General features: G+C 52.9%; 1 pseudogene; it reads right to left on the bottom strand.

Moving 5' to 3' along the window:
- Window positions 1-5,678: 5,678 nt before the first annotated feature.
- Window positions 5,679-6,203, bottom strand: LOC138414762 (MICOS complex subunit MIC13-like; annotated as a pseudogene).
- Window positions 6,204-21,289: the final 15,086 nt, after the last annotated feature.

The following is a 21,289-nucleotide window of genomic DNA, read 5'->3' as shown; positions in this document are numbered from 1 at the left end:
CCCCCAAAGTCCGCTTTGGGCTCCTTTTCTCCCAGGAATCCAGGAGAAGCCTGGAAATGGTCTCGTGTTTCAGGACGCACACATGGACTCCACCATTTCACCACCACCTCTCAGCTCCCGTGTCTGGGCGGCTTCTGCTGTCTTGGCGGCCGCTGCCAAAGCCTGGAGGGGTTGGGGGGCGGCGCGGGGATCCCTTTCTGGCTGCCCCAGAGAGGGGCTCGGTCTGCAGCGACTGCCCTCTGACAAGCTTGAGGCACAAACACAAGATTTCCCCAGAAGGTGTTGGGTGGCGCGCCTGCCTGGGTGGGGGCGAAGCCTTCCTGTAGTACTGGGGAAAGGGGGCTCTCTGGGTTTATAGAAGCTGGCAGAGGGACGCAGGGAAAGGTTTTCCTCCTCCTGTTGGGTTTTGAGCTTTTTCCTAACCCTCGTGTCCAAGGCGAGGAGCACTCGTGTGGGACAACTTGACCGTAGAAGGGGCAGGGTCCCTGAAGTTGGCGGAGGAAACGCTGTCAGCGCGACAGTCCCTCTTCCGAACTGAGCCTACCAAACTGCCACGCCGCCGGCAATGTCAGTCTGTCGGGAGATCTGGAGCGACCTCGTCCAGGACAGTCCCTTCGTCCAGGGAGGGTCCGAGCTTCCCGACACTCCGTCCGCCCCCTCACTAGAAAACCCCCCGAAAATTTTTTCCAATGGGTGTTTCCGAGGCGTCCCGGGCAGGGGGGCGCCGAGGGAGGGCCAGCGGCCGCTACGGCCTCCGCGCCGGCAGGGGCGTCGGACTCCGCGGGCAACCGCTCAGCTCGCCCTGCCCGCGCCCCTCCGGGGCCCCCGCTCGGGATCTCGGGGGCCACGCGATGGCACCCTGTGCCCCGACGGCGAATTTGCGCAGCAGCCGAGCTGGCTCTGCTGCCGAGCTGGGGAGGATGGGTGGCTCCCACCGGCCAACACGGCGGGTCTTTTCTGGAGCTGCCGGTGTGACCGTGCGAGCAGCCGCAGTCTCCCCAACACTTCGGGAGGGGACGCCCAGAAGCTCCTCGGAAGCCCCGGGAGTCCCCGGCCGCCCCCGCTCCCGGCTTGAAAAGTGACCGAAATACGCAAGCCGAACCCGGGAACTCGCGTGGTTGTTTCTTTCGTCCTGGCGGTGGGTGGGCCAACGTGGAGAGAGGCCGACTCCCCGAGCCGGAGCCTTGTCTCGCAGACCGGCCCTAGACCACCGCTCATCTGCCGGCGGGTTGTGGGGCGAAGCTCAGGTCCTCCGGGCTGTGAATGGGCTGCAGGGAGAAGGAAGGGACAGAAACTGAGGGGTGGGGAACCGTGAGCCCTCGAAGCTCCCCCGGTGTGCACTGCAAGCCCCTCCTGGAAAATCTCCCGTGGGGCCTCCCCTACCATCCCGCCCCGTCTTGGCCCCTTCGAGGGAGTAGCAGACAAATGGAGCTCTAAATACGGGATTCCCAGAGCCTTCAGCTGGGGCCCCTGCCTCCGACCCGGGATATCCCTAGCCCACGGGGAACCCCGGAGAAGGGTCGTCGGCCTGCGCTTTTGATGCTGCCCCCTTCCAGCCGGAGGCAGATCGCACACCTTGGTTCCCCTGAAGGGCAGAAGTCCTCTGGGTGCCACCTCGGGCTGGGGCCCCTAGGGGCCCTCAAGGGCCCCAAGAGAGGAGCAGTGCTTTCTTGAGGAGCTCAGGCTCCCACCCCGAGAGCAGAGGGCTGGAAGAGCAGACCTTGGAGCAGCCTGGAAAAATTTAACGGCCCTGGACCCGAGGGTGGTCATTGACAATTCGGATCCCCAAGGGGCCTGACCCATGTCAACTGAGGGAAACAAACGACTTCTTAAAGAAACTCTCTGAATGGACGCTCTCTGCCAGGAGATGCCACTACCCGCCCACGGAGCCCAGGTCTGGGCTCTGCCCGGAAGGGGCTGCCTGTGACTTCCCCAGCTAGTCCCCCACTAAGAAAGCCCTCTAGTTAGTGTGACTTTTTAGAACCCCCGAGGTGGATTTTGAGTAGCTGAGGGAGAATTTGCTAGCAACATCTACAAAATCTGCCCAGGTATTGACTAGAGTTCATTTCTCTCTTCTGTTCTTAATAGGGGAACTTGTCTTTGACTTCAGCTCTGGCATATGTAATTTTGCATTTTAGCGCTGACTTTGGGGGAGCTGGCCTGGTGGGGCTGTGTATGTGTGTGGGGGTGTTGTTATTGATGGCGGTGAGGAGAGCAGGGAGGCTGTGTGGGAGCAGGGAGGCTGTGTGGGAGCCGGAAGGCTGCCACGTGCACCTTCTCCGAGGGATGACTTTGTCTCTAAGGGCGTCCCTCCGCCCTCTGAGGCCCCACACCCATGTTTCTGCTCTTTGTGGCATGGCCCGCCAAGGGTCGGCTTTCATTTCGGTGGTGAAGCCCCTGACGCCCCCGCGTCCGTCTGCAGAGAGCCGCTCGGCTACAGCTGGAGCTGGGGTTCCAGGTGGGAGGGCCAGGCAAGGTGAACGGTCGGGGAACGGATCTGGCACGCTGCAAGGTCGTGGCCCCTTGGGGCAAGCCTTGGGGCCACATTGACCGCCGCAGGGCCGCGTCTCCGCATTGCGGTACGCGGGGGTCGCCGGCGCCAAAGCGGAACGCGTCGTTTTCTACGACGTCGGCTGGTCCACCCCCTCCCAACGTCAGGGCAGCTTCCCAGGTTCGCTAGGAGAAGCCCACTCAGCCCCGATCCCAAGCTCGGTCGCAGGGCTCCCGCCCGCCTGGAGATAGGCGCCCCCAGGATCCATATTTCAAATATGATCTTTGGTGTAGCTTCCACCGCCTGCCGCCGCCGCCGAGCACACGAAACGGCCTCTGTGCGCTGTGTGTTCTTCATTTGGGGTTCGTTTGCCCAAGGACTCCCCTCAGGTCTCCTGTGCCTACGAGGTTCTCCCCACTCACACTTGCCCCTGCGTTTTGCTCCCGGGTGCTTTCGTTGCGCCCCCCAAACCCTGCGGGGCCCACACACACGGCAGATTTCTTTCTTTCCTTTTTCCAACCAAGAGCTGCTGCAGCAAACCTCGGAATAAAATTAAAATCTCCAGGCGCACCCCGAAGTAGTAGTCAGCCGAAGCGTAACTGCTACCCCACCCTCCCCCCAGCCCAGTGCGCGCCCTCGTCCCGGCCTCGCGGCGCGCTGAGGGTTAAGCGCGCGCAGGAGTGGGTAGTTGGCGACGGAGGAGGAGCGGGGGTGGGGTGCCGAGCGCCGCGGCCGGGGAAGCTGGGCTCGCTCTCCTCCCCCTCTTCGTCCCAGCCAACCCTGTAGTGGCGAGGCCGGAGCGATCGGAAGGAGCCGGTCGGTCTCCGCCTTCGTGGCTGGCCTGGAGCCGGGTCCGGCCGCGGCCCGCAACCGCCAGGACGCTGCACCGAGGCCGCGTCCTGCGTAGCCGGGGCGGGGGAGGGGGCGGTGGCTCCGGAGCCGCGGCGGCGCGTCGCCAGCTCGCCGATCGATCCCCAGGGGCCGGAGCGCTGCAAGCTCCGCTGGACACCTGGGGCGGGGGTGTCCCTGCAGGATCAAAGAGAGAACGGAGGGGGTGCTCAGGGATCCGGTGACCGTGGGATGGCGGCCGGGAGGGCCCAGCCAGAGCACGGTTCTGCCTGTGCTGCGGGGGCCAAGGACTGGGGGCTGGTGGTAACGCCTCGGGCACCCCCCCACCCAAATCCTGTATTGTCTGTATCGGGGCCGGCTTTGGCCACTTCCGGAGCTGAATCTGGCTGTCCTGAAACTTGGTCTCTCCACGTCCGGGTTCCCACCCCACCCCCACTCCCGACGACAAGGTCGTCGGACGTGGTCACCTAGTCCACTTCCTCCTCGCCCCGCCCTCCTGAATCCTGGTAGAAAACGGTGGGTGTCTCCGCGACCCCACCTCCAGAAAGAACCCCCGGGTTTGTCCAAGAAGTCCTCCTGTCCACCTTCTTCCGGAGGATCGTTTTCTGTGATTGTCCCCGAGGACCCCCAAGGAGTCCCCTTCGGTTCCGGGGGACCCCGGCAGCGGCCTCACCTGCCTGCTCCAGGTGCCAGGGCGGGGCCGGGGCAGGGGCACCGAGGAGCCTGCACTTGCTACGCCCTCCCCTAGGGGGCGGGCTCCCCTTGGGCTGGCTGGCAGCCGGGGCCTGCTGGAGCTGGCAGCCCTCCGCCCCGTTCCCCCCGCCCGCATCGCCCCACCTCCCCCGGAATGGGATGGAGATGTACACGTGGGGCGAAGTGCGGGTCTCATGTAGGGGGTGAGCAGAGGAGCCCCGCGCCCCTGCTTCTGGCACAGCCCCACCCCTTCCCCTCACTCCGGCTGGGCTCTGCGAGGCTGCTGCCTACCCAACCAGAAACAACCGGCCCCAGAACGACTTTAAGCTTTAGGAACACCCCCGCACACTCAGGACTAAACACTACTCAGTAGTCAAGGCCATTGTTTCCCAAACTGACCCCTTGCTCAGTGCCCTTTCACTCACAGAGAAGTCGACAGGAGGAGAATATATCCTTTTTTTTTTTTCGATTTGAGGTTTTTAAAGGAGTCACAGGTCAAGAGCATCACAAAGCCCCTGATCTGCTATCAAAGGGCCAATAAGAAGTAAACTGATATTACAGTGCAGATTTCCCCAGAGAGCCAGCTGGCTTCATGTAGGACCTGGGGTGGGGGTGGTGAAGGGATAGAGTAGAAACCCCACCAGGAACTCTCTTCCTTAAACTGAGGTTCAGTAAAAATTTAAAAAATGCTATCTTGGCTGACAAATGCCACCTCTTAAAAGTGCCCTGACACTTCCCTGTAAGGGCTACTCCCCTTGGCTGCTGACTGGGAAAGAGAATAAAACCCCAAGGGATGTCCTGGGAAGGAGGAAGGGACCTCAGGTCCTCTCCTCTGATGGAGACAATAGCCTTGAGAAAGGCAGGAGCTGAATTGAAATGTGTTGATTATCTCTATCCACTGAAGTCCCAAATAAAGTTCTGTGTTTCATTTTTTCTGGGCTTAGGCTGATGGAAGAAGGAACACGGGGAGGGTGGCTATATGAATATGGGGTTGATGAAGGGCATGAGTGGGCCCACACAAGCCAGCCAGCTGTGTGCTTCTGGGTAGGGTCTCTTCTCTATAAGGCTGGGAAGGCTCAGTGCCAGGGCCCACAATACTTTCAGGGGTCCACAAAAGTATTCTAATTTCTTTTTGTTGTTTTAAAATTGTAGTTAGTTAGTGTTAGTCAGTCAGTCATGTCCTATACTTTGCGACCCCATGGACTATAGTCTGCCAGGTTCCTCTGTCCATGGGATTCTCCAGGCCAGAATACTGGAATGGGTAGCCATTCTCTTCTGCAGGGGATCTTCCAGACCCAGGGATCGAATCCGGGTCTCCTGCACCGGAGACAGATTCTTTGCCATCTGAGCCATTAGGGAAGCCCTAAAATTGTGGTAAAATATACTACATATATTTATGTATATGTGTAAAAACATAAAATGTAACATTTTAACCATTGTAAGTGTTTTGTGGCATTAAGTATATTCACATCGCTGTGCAGCCATCACCCCCATCCATCTCCAGAACTGTTCATCTTCACAAACTGGAACTCGAACCATTAACCAACAACTCCTCCTCTGTTCCCCCCAGTCCCTGACAACCACGACTCTACTTTCTGTCTCTGTGAATTTGACTGCTTTGTTCTTTTTTTTTTTTTTTTTGAGAAACACTTCCAAGTCCTTTATTGGGCCAGCAAGGCCAGGAGCTGCCCAGTTGGGTCCCAGTCTGGTGTTTGTGGCGCCCCTGCCCCTGTTCCCGCCTGGGGCAGACAGCTTCTCTGACAGGCTACTTGGTTCGCTCCTTCAGGTATTCCCAGCCCTCCTTGGAGTACCCCCAGGCCTTGGAGGGGGCCACGGACAGGGCTAACATCATGGTGATGATGCCTGAATTCCAAGAGTCGCGGATGTGAAAGTTAAACTTTGGAGGGGCTGGGAGCTGCGGTAACTTCAGGCCTGTCTGCTAGCACACGTACTGGCTGAACTGGTACACGGCATTGGGGACCACCTCCTCGGCTTTCTGAAGGACGGCCTGACTCTTGTCACTGGACCCCAGCAGCTCCTGGTCGTACACCAGGTAGACAGCACCCCCAGCCACACTGCCCTTGATGAGGAACCTCATCAGCGACCAAACTCGGGGTACCATGATCGCTCGGCTCCGCGTGCAAGGACAATCGGTTCGCCCGCAGCTTCCGGTTGCTTTGTTCTTTATGTAAGTGTAATCATCCAGTGTTTGTCCTTTTGTGTCTGGCTTACTTCATTTAACATAATGTCTTTGAGATTCATCCATGTTGTTAGTATGTGTCAGAATTTCCTCCCTTTTTAAGGCTGAATTATATTCCACTGTATGTATATCTAAATTCTTTTAAAATAAGAAAGAAAAAAGCTTAAGTTCAAGAACATGTTTTAATGTAGAATATTAATGTGTTCATTTTTATACCAATGCAATTATAAACTATAATTTTTAACACTTTGTTGGTTTTTTTTAATGGAGAAAGGAGTCCCAAAAGGCAAAAGTGCCCAGGGCTCCTAGAATGTGGTCCTGCTTCTGGGAGAACTGTCAAGAATGGCGTCTCTGGGGAGAGTTGGTGAATGGGAACTACCAGCTGTCTCTGTGGATGGGTTCAGTTGCCTCAGTTGTTGGCTTTGGGTTGATGGCACTGGGGAGTTCAGAACATTGATCTGCACATGTGGCTGTCTATCTATAGGCATCCTTGGGCCACTTCTCCTCGGTTTGAAGTGCAGGTTTCTGTCTGATGCTCCTGAAAAAAATCAAACAAACAAACATGTAAATGTAACAGGGAACACCAGGAAATAAAAACACAAGGGCTGCCTTTTCTTCCTTCTTTGATTTAAAGGGTTCAGTTCTGCAGGGCTCAGAACCAGCTCTGGCTCTATGGATTCCTCCCGGATGCCCATCTGGCCTGTGTCAGTGAGTTGATTGCCTGCGATTTGACAGTAATGATTATAATGGGGTGATTTTGTATTCTTTGATGGATTCAGATCGAAAGGTTCAGAAATGGACCTGTGCCTCCCACCCCCACCTCCTTGCTTGACACTGATGTTTTCTGTGATTCCAAAGAAATAGCAGAGTCTCATGAAAGAAGATCCATATAGAGAAAGGGTCCTTTTCTGTTTAAACTTATTAGGGATTATAGGTTTCTTTTTTGGCCTGGAGACCAAAACAAATGCCATGGGAGCCAGGAAATACTGCATAGGACCAGAGAAACGCCGCCGCAGAAACCTCGGTGGGAGAGAGGTCTTTCTCAGAATTTTGAAAACCAACTACAGCCATTCTGTGCATGGAGTAGCTGGAGATTGCTTTCTCCCACACATTCTGCTGATACAACTGCTTCATCTCCCTCTCACTTACCCACCACTGGCAGTGATACTTTCCTTTTTACACTGAGCCTGCCTTCTGCCTTCTTTCTCCAGTAGGCCCTGACTGACAGACAGACAGATGGACCCAGATGCAATGCTGTGGGTGTTGAAGCTATTGAACCAAGGGTAATTTGTCCCCTGGTCACTTCCCACTTGCTTCTCAGCCTGATGCCTTTCTGACTGGCTTTTGCACATCGTTCAGGAATGACAAAGAAGCCCTGTGCTCCTCCGTGGGACCTGTGTGTATCCTGGAGGATAGGTCCCAGCGCTGGAGCAACTCTGGCTTTCAGAAGGGCCAGGCCAGTGTCTGCAAAGTCTGCAGAGCTGGCACTTGCTGTTTCTCAAACACATTGATTATATTGTTTTCACAGCGCTCATTAGAGGCCTGGTTTTTCACGCTGCACACTAGTGATTTCCCCCTAAACTCAGACCCTCCAACCCCACAGAGGAGTGCCTGTTCCTGCCACTTCAGGGTTCCTAAGTCCACCTTCTAGAGAAGAGAAGGGTTAAGGTGGACTGTTTGCCTCTATCACCCCAACCCCAGGGAGCCAAGTCTTCTTTGTCAATCTCCCGGGATGGAGTAGAAGACGTAAAGGAGGAGGTCCCCATGCAGAGTGGAACTGGGGCTTCTGGCTGGACGCAAGGAGTGCCCCCAACATCTGCTCATGTCATAACCCAGTGCTCGGCCTGGCCCCTTCCCTCTGGGTCCCGCACCAGCTGGGAGGAGAGGGAGGTGTGCCTTTAAGACCAAAGACTGGCAGTGAGGGAGAGGTGCTTCTGGAAGAGCAGGCTTCAGGTTGCCAAGGTGAATCTGTCAATAGAGTATTGAACAGGCTTATCCAGTGGATAGAATTTTTTCTGTCAAAACAGCCAGCCTCTGGCCCTCCTCGCATGGCCCGGAGCACTGCAGACAGGATCCCAGCTGGACAGGAGTCTCCTGAGACAGAAGGCCCACCAGCATGTCCCTCTCCTGGGGACACATTAGTCAGGAAACTGGGTTTCTCTTCTCTCACATGGGTGACCTGGAATGGCACAGAGCAAGTCAGTGCACTAGACCAGCTGTCTTTCACCAGGCACGTCCAGTGGGTTGCTTGTCCAGTTTTCAAAACAAAAATTCAGGGCCCTTCATTTAAAAATTATCAACAGGGGCTTCCCTGGTGGTCCAGTGGCTAAGACATAGTGCTTCCAATGCAGGGGGACTGGGTTCAATCCCTGGTCAGGAAACTAGATCCCACATGCCACAACTAAAGATCTGCATGCTGCAAAGGAAAAAAGATCCCACATGCCTCAATTAAGACCTGGCAACTAAGAGCCCACAGGCGGCAACTAAAACCTGGCACAGCCAAACTGTAAAAAATTTAACTAAATTTATAATGACATAGATTATACTACAAAGGTAATACATGCTTAAAACTCATTTCTTCCTAATGATTTCACTCTATTTGACGCTTACCATGTTCTTGGGGGTGATTCACTTCTATTGTATCTGATGGTGGAAATGTTGGACAATGGTGGCTCTTGTGCCTCTTGTCCCAGTTCCCTGTTCAGTGACTTCCTGCCAGCAGCTTGAAACTAGCTGTGGTGGGAGTATTTACACCACAGAAATTGGCAAACACTGCAAATCACATCTTGCATTACTGTTTCACTGGTTGTCTAGACTTAAGAAAATGATGGAAAAAAATGTTAATGATACAGGTTAAATTTAAAAGCATGTCCTGTCTGCAGCCATTACATTGTGAGTGCCACAAAAAATTGAAGGAATATTCTTTTGATATTAAAAAACTCTTATCTGATTCAGTGAAGAAGCCACTCACATCATTATGAACCAGTGAGGTTTGACTTCTGTGTTGTTCCCCTTTCGCTTTACTGGTTGGCTTCAATATCAACTAACATTCTTGTCAGAACTACACTCATTCATCAGTGGCAAGCATATGTTGGCCACTGATCCAAGAGTTTGGGGAAAAAAGTCAATGAAAGCATTCTGTGAATCAATTGGTTATAGAGTTTACAGTAAAGAATATTTGTAAATTCTATGACACACTTTCTTTATATGAGTAAGATCATATGTATTCCACCCTGACCCCCACCACACTAGGTGATAGTCCTAAACATTTATCAGCAACTCACACAGGGGCCAGCCCAGAGGAGGCACTTAGATTAATGTAAGTAAGTGAAATGTGTTTAGTGAAATGGGGTTGAGGACACTGATTCAACTGTTTGTAGCCCTAAAGAAGGCCAGGACATTGGAGGAGAGCCCCAGGCCTGGGACAGGTGACAGGAAGAACTGGGATCCTAGGACACCATGGCAGGACCCGGAGGGGGTGAGGGACACAGGGACACCTGGCATATTGATAGGATTTTTTTTTTCTTGGAATACACTTTTGTAATGTGTTGTTTATTTATTTAGCGGCGTTGGGTCTTAGTTTCGGCATGTGGGATGACGTCACAAGGGATCTTTCGTTGTGGTGCACCGGCTCTGTAGTTGTGGCACTTGGGCTCCAGAGCTCACAGGCTCAGTAATTGTGATGTGCACAGGCTTAGTTGCTCCACAGCATGTGGGATCTTAGTTTCCCGACCAGGGATCGAACCAGTGTCCCTGCATTGCAAGGCAGATTCTTAATCACTGGACCACTGGCAAGTCCCATATTGATAGGATCTTAACGAAGATCCTATCATAAGACCTATAAGACCTGTGGATGGTGAACCAAGTCCTTTCAGTACAGCATCCTTGTAGCTTCTCCTCCCTGAACAAGATGCTCCCTTTCATAGGTGGCACAGGATCCCAGACCCCCCTAAGTCATTGTCCTAAAGGTAGATGGGCCCAGGCCCCCATACAAAGGCCCCATTATCCTCAGGATTGCCCCATGCTGCTCTCTCTGTCCTCCAACCCTGTTAGGGATCCTTGTGTCCTAGACTGATTGTGTCCACATTCCTGGCCTCCGTATCTGCTAAACCTAAGGAGGGGCTGGTCCAACTCCAACCCTGGCTCTCCTCTTGCTGGTGGGAAAGAATTATCCTTTTATTTTGTTTTGTTCTATAAGTGTGTTTGCATAAAGTATGCATCAGATTGCAGGGGGTGGGTGGTCAGAGAAGGCCTCACTAAGCAAGTCACAGGTGAATTAAGACCTATATGTTGAGAAGGAGACAACTAGGTAAAGATGGGGTGGGTGGTGCATGTTGCTCCAGAGAGATGGGACAGCATGTGCAAAGGCCCTGAGACAAGCACAGACCAGGAGTGTTTGAGGACCAGAAGGAAGGCAGGACACGGGGACAGTGTGAGCTGGGGGATTGGGCTTCGAGAGCACATGAGAGAAGGATGAAGGCTGTTTGCCCTAGTGGCTGTGATGAGGAGTTTGGACTTGATTCTAATCGGGTAGAAGTCCTTTGGCAGTTTTAAGCAGGAAAGTGAGGGGAACCAGGTCAGGCCTTGCCCTAGTGGCTGTGATGAGGAGTTTGAACTTGATTCTAATTGGGTAGAAGTACTTTGGAGGTTTTCAGCAGGGAAGTGAGGGGAACCAGGTCAGGCCTAGACACGGAGCAAGATCCCAAGCCTTGAGAAGGGGTTGCGTGCTTAGCTTTCCTGGATGACCTATTCTCTACCAGGTCATCTTTTAAGCAGCATCACAGAAGTACCATCTCTCCCCCTGGTAGCAGCATGGATTTGAAGACTTAAACACTAAAAATAGAGGGTAGGGCTAAAGGCACAGACTCCAGGAACCAGGCTGCATAGGTCTGCATGGAGCTGGGGCATTTACTCCCTCCCCTCTGTGACCTTGAGCAACTGATTCATCATCCTGCACCTGTTTCCTCACCCTGAAAAGGAGGCTAATGATAAAACAGTGGTAGTGTTGGAGGTTAACTGGATCAATAGGCAAAGCTTTGCACAGTGACTGCCAGGCGGAAGGCACAACACATGTTAGCTATTATTGTTATTTTTATTGTTTTCATGATGGCTGTCAAGACAGAGAGGCACCCAGGCAACCAAGCCCGGGTCAGAATCCCAGCTCAGGACAAGGATGCCCGGGGTCATGGAAGCCGGTTACGCTGACGGGTGGGTAGGTGAGCTTGAAGCTACACACTTCACTACAGGTGAGGTGTGGAAGCAGGTGTTATGAGCTCCAGAAGCCTCACATTCAGGGCCCATGGAGCCCCTGGAACTCCTGGGTCCTCAACACATATGGCTCCTCTGTTCCTGGTGGCTTCAATGGACAACTGTGGATTACAGGGAGCAGGCCTTTATTTTCCATTTGAATTGAATGCTTTACTAGGTCTATGTGGCCCTGGGAAGTCCTCTGTGCAGGGAAATGAGCTGTCTTGGCCCAGGGGGCAGTTGCAGAACTGAGCTGGGTCTTAGGCAGAGGTGTGGAGAGGAACTGGCGTTCTCTGAGAATTGGCGTCAGGGTCCCGGCATCTGTGTTGTCAATTTTGGGTCTTTGGGTCACTTCGTGTGAAGAGGGTCTTTGAACACCAAGCCCAGTGCCTGCCTTGGACACTTGGGGGTGGCGTGGGTGACTCATCTGGGAGGGGCTAGGCTAATGCATACCCAGCCCTGGTTGGAAGAGCAAAGGAGGGGGCTAGGAGGCCATGAAAAGGGGACTAGGGTGCTACCCAGCTCCAGGGGAGCCAGTTGCTGGCTTGTGTGTAGGACCAGGGACCCCCTGGGTTACAGGCCTATGATGGCAGCATGTCGGGACTGTCAGGCAGCTCATTTTGAGAGGTGACGCCATGTCCCTCACTTACAGACAAGAAAGTTCTAACTGGCTATGCAGTGGCAGCAGGGCTGGGACCCTGCCCACGGTGGCCCCACTCATCTCCACACTTCCAGCTGGAAGTTGTGCTCCACAGGCTGTTTTCATTCCCTAGTCATGACCAGGCCCTGGGTCGTCACACCTAGTACACCTGGTGACCAGCCTTAGGAGAGCCTGGGGTTTGTGGTGAGGACTGGAGTGAATTAAACAGACACAGGTTCCCATTATCAGGGAGTTTATCGTTTGAGAAGGTGGAGCCAGGAGAGGTAGTAAGGGCTGAGGACTAGACAGAGGTGGCTCCAGTGACTTGGACCCACCAAGCTCTGGGCCAGGGCCCTGGTGAACACACTCCTTTTTTGGGAAAAAAAAAAATTTATTTATTTTAATTGGATGCTAATTACTTTACAATCTTGTAGTGGTTTTTGCCATACATTGGTGAACATACTCTTACCTTATCCACACAAAGTGGTCATATTATCCTCAGCTCTGTGGGGAAACCAAGGCAAAGAGAAGGTAATGATATACAAGAGGGATAGGGTGCTTTGCATATGGGATGGATGTGAACTTGGAGCGGGGGCAAAAACAGACTGTAATGGGTTGAGTAGTAGCCCCCCACTGGCACCAGATATGTCCACCTGACAACTCAGAACATGGTCTTCTTTGGAATAAGAGTGTGTGTAATTAAGGCAAGGGTCCTGAGGTGAGATCATTCTGGATTAGCATGAAATACAAGGACGAGTGTCCTTAAAAGAGGCTGAAGAGAAGATATACAAAGATGTTCTCCTTACATCTGGGGAGGATGCCACGTGATGATGGAGCCACAGGCCAAGGTACGCCTGGGGCCTCCAGAAGCTGGAGGAGGTAAGGGGTGGTCCTCCCCTGGACCTTAGGAGGCACGGCCCTGCCCACCTCTTGATTTTTGACTTCTGGGATCTAGAGCTGTGAGAGAATAAACTGCTCCTTCAAGCCCTTCAGTTTGGTGTGGAGCCAGGATTTGAGTCTGGTGTATCTGCCACAAAGCCTCATTTCTCCATTACTCTGCTGCCCAAGGGGGATCCTCGCATAACAGTCCCATGTCCTTTCCTTGTTGGTAGAAAGAGAGGGACCGCTAGTCTCTCTGTGCTCCTGCTGTGGGCTGAGGGCTGGGGTATGTCTTCTCACACAGTTGGCATGCCCAGCCTGTCAGCTCCATTATAATCCATTTTATACATGAGAGGGCCCTGTTATAATCCATTTTATACATGAGAGGCCCCCCTTTTCAGGGCCAGACTCACAGAAGAAGGACTCTGACCCCAAGAGCTGTCCTTTGCTTCCACCAAATGTCCCTACGAGGGCAAGATATGATGAGTGTCACTAAAGTAGACAGCATGATGCTGTTACAACACTCTAGTTTCCCCCTAAACACATGTGCCCAGAGAAAGGTCTGGAAAGATATACCTCTTGGGGTTGTTACCGGTCTTTCCCTTCCTACGGCTCCAGCCCTGGGTCCCACCCTCATCTCCAAATGTCTGGATTTATGGCAAGCACTGTGGCTCTGGCCTCTCTGCTTCTTGTCTTCCCTCCCAATGTGCCTCAAATTCTCAAATTCCCATTTCTTTCCTCCTTTTTTTTTTTTAAAAAAAATGTATTATCTGGCCGCACTGGGTCTCAGTCACGGCATGTAGGATCTAGTTTCTTGACCAGGGATTGAACCTGGGCCCCTTCATTGGGAGCATGGAGTCTTAGCCACTAGACCACCAGGTAAATCCCTCAGATTCTCTTTCATTACTCATTCTCACCCGAATCACCCCACTCCTCTCACTGGAGTACCAGAGGTTTTCCCTGACACCCACCTGCTGTCTAACCCTTTCTCCTCTCCCCCATCTGTCACTCTGCTCTCTTTGGGGATCCCTGTCACAGATGGGCAGTCTTCCCTCACTTCTTTCAGGCCCTGGCCTGTTCAGGCCTTGCTCCTTCTCTTCTAGGGCAAGCAGAGAGGGGACAAAGATTTACCAAGCACTTCTGTACTCCCTTCATCACAGGATTGGCATGAGACCCTTCGCTTACATGCCGGCTCCTCCCGAGAGCCCTGACGGGCAACCTTATCCCCATTTCACAGATGAGAAAACTGAGGCTCAGATGCTGACTAAACAGCTTCATGCAGCTGCTACGTGCCAGAGTTGGGATTGCAAACACTTACCCAAGGTCTGTGCTTCTGATGGCTGCCTATCGCACGCCAGGCAGTCTCGCACAGTACTGTCTGCTCTGCAAACTGCCCCTCCCCCCATGAGGGGGCCACGCAGACCCTGTGCTCCGTCTGTCGGCCCTCACATCTGGAGCTCTGTGTTGACACTTCAACACATGGTGTGGGACAGTGACGTAACGCTTCGTGTCTGTGCACAAGCAGGTCTTATCTCCCCGCTCAACTATAAATTTGGAGCTGGTGGGACAAGTCTGCATTTCCTCAGCATCTCCCGTGTCCCTAGCAGGCACTCGGGCAAGCATGTGGCGATTCATTTTGAAGGAATGCACACCATGTGAAGTAAACAGTGCCGTTGACCTCTAGGACTGAATTTCAGGCCCAAATGCCTTTACAGGGTTTGTCGCGGTACTGAGTACTGAGGATCTGACGAAACTCCTCGTTTTTCGCAGGACCGGAGGAGCCCACACTCAGCGTCACTCAGCAGGTGGCCAGGCAGGCTGCTCTGTGAGGGTCAGGTGGGCCACTGGACTTTTCTGTTTATTGTGAGGGTCTAGGGCAGTTCGGTTCAAAAGAAATGTCATGGGAGACATGTCTGTAATTTTATGTTTTCTGGTAGCCATGTGAAAAAAGTAAAAGGAGACAGGTAAAATTTATTTAGTGTATTAGCCCAGCATATCCAAAATACTTCAACCTGTGGCCAATAAAAAGTTATTAATGAAGTATTTGACCTTATGTCTGTTGTTGTTAGTCTGGGAAATTGGGCGTGGATTTTGCGCTTTGGGTGCCTCTCCTCTGGCACTTGGTGAATTTCATGTTCTCAAAGGCCACATGAGGCTTTGTGGCCCCATATTACACAGCAGGCTCGGGGTTGGATGTGATAACTCCCAAATCCCAGTTGAGCAAAGCCCTCTGGGCATCTGACCCATGAGAGCTTTATGATTTGTCCCTGGTTTATGTCCCTCACAGCCCTACAGACCTGAGGCAGGCCAGTGGCTGGACCCAGTGTCCGGGATCATGTGGTCATTTGTGTGCTCAGCGTGGTCAGGCTTGGTATCAGGCTTGGTGAGGGGGCTTCCTCTGGGCCAAAGCAAGTGCCCACCAAGAATGCTGCCTCCAGCCCACCTCCCCCTGTAGGCCCATCCAGGTTGATTTAAAAAGTGAGATCAGAGCCAGGGTGGGTGGTGGCCTTCACAGACATCTGTGGGACGGGACATTCACATCAATAACATGTCCCCTGTACACTCAGCTCACTTCAAAGGTGCCTTCCTGGGACACAGCAGTTTTCCAACAGCCTAGGAGACTGGCTGGCTGGCAGAGGACAGCTGGAGCTGGAGTTTCTTTGGAGAAGGGTGTCTTCTTCCTGGGTGCTTGGTCTGGGCTTCTGTTACAGGCAGGAAACTGCTGATATCGGCAGGACAGGGTGCACCTCCAAGGTGTCTGTGGGATGCTGCCTGGAGCAGACCCAGGAGGGGCTGTGAGCATCTGCTTATCACTTAAGTGGATGCTGTTTGCTGGCAGCTGAAGGTAATTATGGGGCTTCGTCCTTGAGGATGGTTCTGCGCATGTGTCTCCTGCGGGACTGGTGGCCGTCAGCTGCTCAGCGAGCTGTGAATCTCTGGGACACTGGGCAGGGCCTCCATTCACTGCATCCAGATGCCTGGGATAAAAATGCCTAATCTGTTGGAGTTGGAGACATTTCCTCCTCTCAGGGATGGTGACATCGGTAGGCAGTCCTGCTGGGTGCTGACCTCCAGCCTCCAGGCACAGACTCTGCCCCCGGGATGTCTGTCCCTGGCAGCTTCTGTCTGTCCTTGTTCCTCTGGCCTCTTTCCACAGTTCTCTATCCTCTCTCCTCCTCTCTCTGCCTTCCACTCAGAAGCTCCACTCTCCTCTAACTCTTTTCCAGCCTCTTCCTTTCCTGGCACTTTTCTGGTTGTGCCTGTGTGCCTCGTTTGGATCCTCCTGCTTTATTGCTGGGGCAGTCACAGTACTGAGTTTAATAGTCCACCCCACCCATTTCATTTCTATCCAGAACCTCAGAATGGGAACTTGCTGGGAAAGAGGATCTTTGCAAATGCGATATACTTGAAACAAGATTGTTCGAGTGGGTCCTAACCCGCTATGACTGGATTCGTTATAAGAAGAGGGAAATTTGGACACAGACACAGAGATACTGGGGCAAAAGCCACATGAAGATGGGGATAGACTTTGGGGTGATACATTTAGAAGTCAAGGATGCCAAGGCTTGCTGGAGGCCACCAGAAATTGAAAGGGGCAGGAATCTTTAAAGAGAGCCCTGCCCTGCTGACACCTTGATTTCAGACTTCTGGCCCCCAGAGCTGTGAGAGGAGCAGTTCCTGTTGTTCAGGCCCTCCAGTGAGTGGCCCTTTGTTACACCAGTCCTAGGACACTCACCCAGCCTGTTCGCTGGGCTGGACCCCAGAACAACAGGAGGATCCCTCCGGCCGACCCTGCTCTGGGTTTGCTGAGGCTCCAGTCCTCAGCAGGCTGTCCCTCACATTCAGCTCTGTCTGCAGAAGCCTCAAGCTTCACACACAGTTTTGGGGATAATGGCTTCAGAATTCCAAAGGATTTCTTTGAGCTCACCAGACGCTGACCACAGCCAAGCTGCAACCCCACACTTGACAAGTGATGCAATCAATGCCTTGACAGTGTTTCAGGAGCAGAGGGTGGGGTGGACAAGAATAGGCAAACAAGAGCAGATCATTGCAACAGTACAGACTAAAGCCATCCCTGCTGAACTGGGTGACAGTGTGGGTAGAGGTAACAGGCCTCAGGAACAATATCAGAATGGGGCAATACCGGCAGAGCAGAGAGGTCGCCGAGAGAGCACGTGATCTCGTGCAGGTGGGAGGTGAAGTGACCAGGCAGTCAGCAGTAGCCAGCGAGGAAGGCTGTGTGGCAGAATGGTTAGGAACTATGTGAGCCAGAGTCTTGTCTCTGCCCTGACCACAGGTGGGGTTCCCTGACCCCAAGCTCTTTTTCTGTGAAATGGATGGGAAGGGGCCCACTTCCCAGGAATCTGGGAGAGTGAGAAATGGGAGGATGATCAGCCCTTAGGGACTGTGCTGTTGTCAGAATTCCTGAACAGGCTGAAGCTCTAGACTGGGTCACTCTTCAAAAAGCAAGGAAAGAAGATGGGACTTCCCTCGTGGTTAAGAATCCACCTTGCCGTGTAGGGGATGCTAGCTAGTTCTATCTCTAGTCAGGCAACTAAGATCAGATATGCCTCAGGGCAACCAACACCCTGCTTGTCGGGGAGCAACTAAGCCCACTGGCTGCAGTACTGAGCCCAGGTGCTCTGGAAAGAGTCGGCGCACCGCAGCCGAAGATCCCAAGTACCGCAACTAAGACCCCCAACAACACTAAATCAATAAATAAAAGGTTTTTTTAAAAAAAGCATGGAGAGGCTTCTCTTTGGGGGAATGCTGGAGGATGGGCAGTCTCCATTGAGATGGACGTAGGTCAAGCAGGATGGGACAGACTGCACGCTCAAGCACACACACATGTACACAGGCTGCAAGCTCAACCACTGACCACGTCAGGGAAGTGTCCGTAAAGAGAATGTGAAAGAAGGGCTGAGGCTGGAGCGGCCAGTAGGGGCCAAAAAAGGTGTGTGTGTCTCATGGCAGGAGAGAGGGTGGGGGTCGAGTGAAGGAGGCATTGAAGATCAGGGGAAGTGGCGCTGAGAGCACGGATGGGGGTCCACTTGGGAGAGGACAAGGGTGGCCAGTGCAGAGACTGGTGGGGAGAGGGGAGAGGGCATGAGGACCACCTCTCCTGGTGGCCCACTAGCTAAGACCCTGTACTCCAAAGCAGGGGACCCATGTTTGATCCCTGGTCAGGGAACTAGATCCCACATGCTATAACTAAGAGTTTGCAGGGGGCAACTAAAGATCCTGCATGCCGCAACTAAGACCTGGCACAACCAAATGAGTAAATAAATATTTTTTAAAATATTTATTTAAAAAGGGAGAGGGTGAGGGCTGACGTTCTGGAGCTCCTGGCGGGGAGGGTGTTGGGGAGAGGAGGGTGTTGGGATGGGGTGGGGAGAAAAACTGGAGATAAGATTGTCAGCGGGGTGGTTTGGGGGAGATGGGGCTGCAGTCAGGGTCACCAGGAGGTTAGGGGAAGACTCCCTGATCAGCAGGGGAGCTGGGCTGAGGTGGAATCTATACACAGTACACTACCCCCTATAAAGACCAGCAACCTCCAGACCAAGTGGATGAGGCAGGTCGGAACAATGGTTGGGTCAGGCTGGAGTGCAAGGGGCCAGGAGCCTGGGTGTCACTGCGATGGGCTGGAAGGGGCCCTGCTCCCTCTCTCCTCTCCTCTCCTTGCCTGTTTGGGACTCAGGCTGCCAGCAGAGTGATCAGGCTTAGCTCTGAGGGGAGTGCGGGTAGCATTGTCTACACGTGTGCTCACACAAAGAGGTACGTACCTGGAGGGATGTTCACCCTTTGTCATCACCTCTGGGCGGTGCCATCTAGTGATTTTTATTTTTATTTTTCTCTTTTGCACTTTTTTAAAGTGGCTTCTTCTTTTTCTTTTTGTGCCGCACCCCACAGCTTGTGGGATCCTAGTTTCCCAAACAGGGATCAAACCTGGGCCCTTGGCAGTGAAAGTGCAGAGTGTGAACCGCTGGAGTGACAGGAAATTTCCTCTCTTGCACTTTTGAATTTAGTTTACAACCACCATGCACTGTTGTTGCTTCTCCCCGATGCCAAACAAACAATAAAACAATTTAAGACCTCCCCTTCAGGTCCCAGCATTTGGATTGAGCTGGGAGGTGAACCTTCCTGCCTCTGCTGATTATTACACATTCTGTTCACTTTGAGGGACTCTGGAGCCTCGCGGGTCCTTGTGGGCAAGTGAACTCGGAGGAGGGGGCAGTCAACATCACCCTGAAAACAACACTCTCCCCCCAGCTCTTCCTAGATGAAAATATCCCCTCCTTGAGAAACAGGTGTCCCGGGCAGGAACGCTGCACTGCCTGTACACCCGCCCATCCCATTTCCCTCTCCGCACACCCTCTAGCCTGCCTGGCTCTGCTCTTTCCTTCTCAATCCTTTGAGGACTTCGCCCTTTGCCTGCTCTCTTGTCTGCACCAGCAGCTCCTCCCAGCAGAAGGATTTTTTTTAAAGAAAATACTTGTTTATTCATTTGGCTGTGCCAGGTCTTAGTTTCGGCATGCAGGATCTTTAGTTGCCCCCATGCAAACTCTTAGTTACAGCCTGTGGGATCTAGTTCCCTGACCAGGGATCAAACCCAGGTCCCCTGCTTTGGGAGTACAGGGACTTAGCCAGTGGACCACCAGGAAAGTCCCAGTAGGAGGATTTCTGTTCACCAGCTAATCCACCCTGGGAGTCTCCTCCTGTCATCCCATGACTCTCTCTGGTCAACTGCCTTGTTCCTCTGCTTCCTCCAGCTTCTGGTTCAAGTTGTCTAGGGTGGGGCCTGGGGTCTGAGATTTGACAAAGACTCCTCAGGTGATCCTCACCTGCAGTCAGGGTGCAGACCTACCAAGATCACAGCCTCCTAGACATTTCACTCATCCTTATTGCCTGAATCAATGACATGCCAGTAAGTGTTTAATAACTAGTTCTGAGTGATGAGGACAAAACCCTCAATTTATATAATTTGCCAATTTCTGTGGTGTAAATATTGCTACATGGCCAATTTCAAGCTCCCAGCATGAAGTTTACCAGCCAGCAAATTCCTGAAAATTTAACCTCTGGGGTGGGATCTCCAGGTGGCCTGTCTTTACCCTGAGCTGACTTGCAACCCTCCGGATCCTGGTTCAGTGATGGATGGGAACCAGGCAATATCACATAGCAAATGGATTATAGAAGCAGCCCCAGGCCTAGGTGTTTTGAGCAGTAGCTCAGGGCCACCACCCCCACCTCCTGAAGAACATTTCCTAGACTGGCAGGTGGTCGATTCTCTCAGTCCGGTCCTCGCCCACGAGTCCTTCTCTGAACCTTCTGTACAGGATGTGCAGGCCGGCACTCAGCAGCCATTCTGCCACCTTCCTCTGTCTCAGAGAGGAAGGTAAAACCCAGCTATCCCAAGACTTCTTTGCCACTCACTTTGGTCAGTTAGATGCCTTCTTGGGAATTTGGAAGCAGGAAGCAATGGAAAGGCCACGCTTCTGCTTTTTTCCTTGGCATGTTTGGTGGTGGGCATGTGAGGCAGCATTCTGTGGGCTGGCCCCCAGCCCTGGGGGTGTTGAGAGGCAGGTTGAGGCCTAGTTTTTGGTCAGTGTTGGTCCAGTGGGTGCTCTGATTGCTCCAGGCATTCTGAAGCCAGTGGTCCCAAAGCTGTCGTCTTGGTCTCCCACTTTATTGATGGGGAGGGAGGGGTAGCTTTCTTGATGGGCCAGTTTGGTGGTGTCTTAGGGCCCATTTTGGAAGCAAAGAATAGCCTGCTTCTCCAGTCCTTCCAAGGATTTTTATAAGCACCTAGTTTCATTTTCTGCCAGACGTTGCCAGAGTGGCTTCTGTTGTCTTCATCTGAACCCTGACTGACACACTTTCTCACCGTGGTCACCTCAAATTCCATGCCCTGTGACCCTCATTCAGGTTCGGAACCCCTAGCTCCATGGGGTATGTCCATGTGCTTTCATTGTAGTGGGATTTGGTGATACATATAAAGAGTGTAGACTCTGAGATGGGACCTAGAAAAAAATCTTTTCAATATGTACACTTATAAGGCAAATGCTTCCGGAAAAACGCAATAACCCAACACCATTGAGAGCTCAGAGTTGTGGACTGTTACCTCTGCTGTGTGACTATGGAAACCGAGGAGGATTCATGAAGCCGTGCCCTCAAGTCTCCCCACTTTCTCTTTTTTATGAGAGCAATTATGCTTCCACTCTGAGCCTGCCTGCCCAAATTGTTCACACAGTCTCAACCACGGCGTTCACAGAGGGTTGGAAGGAAAACACAG

The sequence above is a fragment of the Ovis canadensis genome, chromosome 11, assembly GCF_042477335.2.
Source record: "Ovis canadensis isolate MfBH-ARS-UI-01 breed Bighorn chromosome 11, ARS-UI_OviCan_v2, whole genome shotgun sequence".
Classification (NCBI taxonomy): domain Eukaryota; kingdom Metazoa; phylum Chordata; class Mammalia; order Artiodactyla; family Bovidae; genus Ovis; species Ovis canadensis.
Note: the sequence above shows the minus strand (reverse complement) of the source record. Positions and strands in the feature narration are given on the sequence as shown.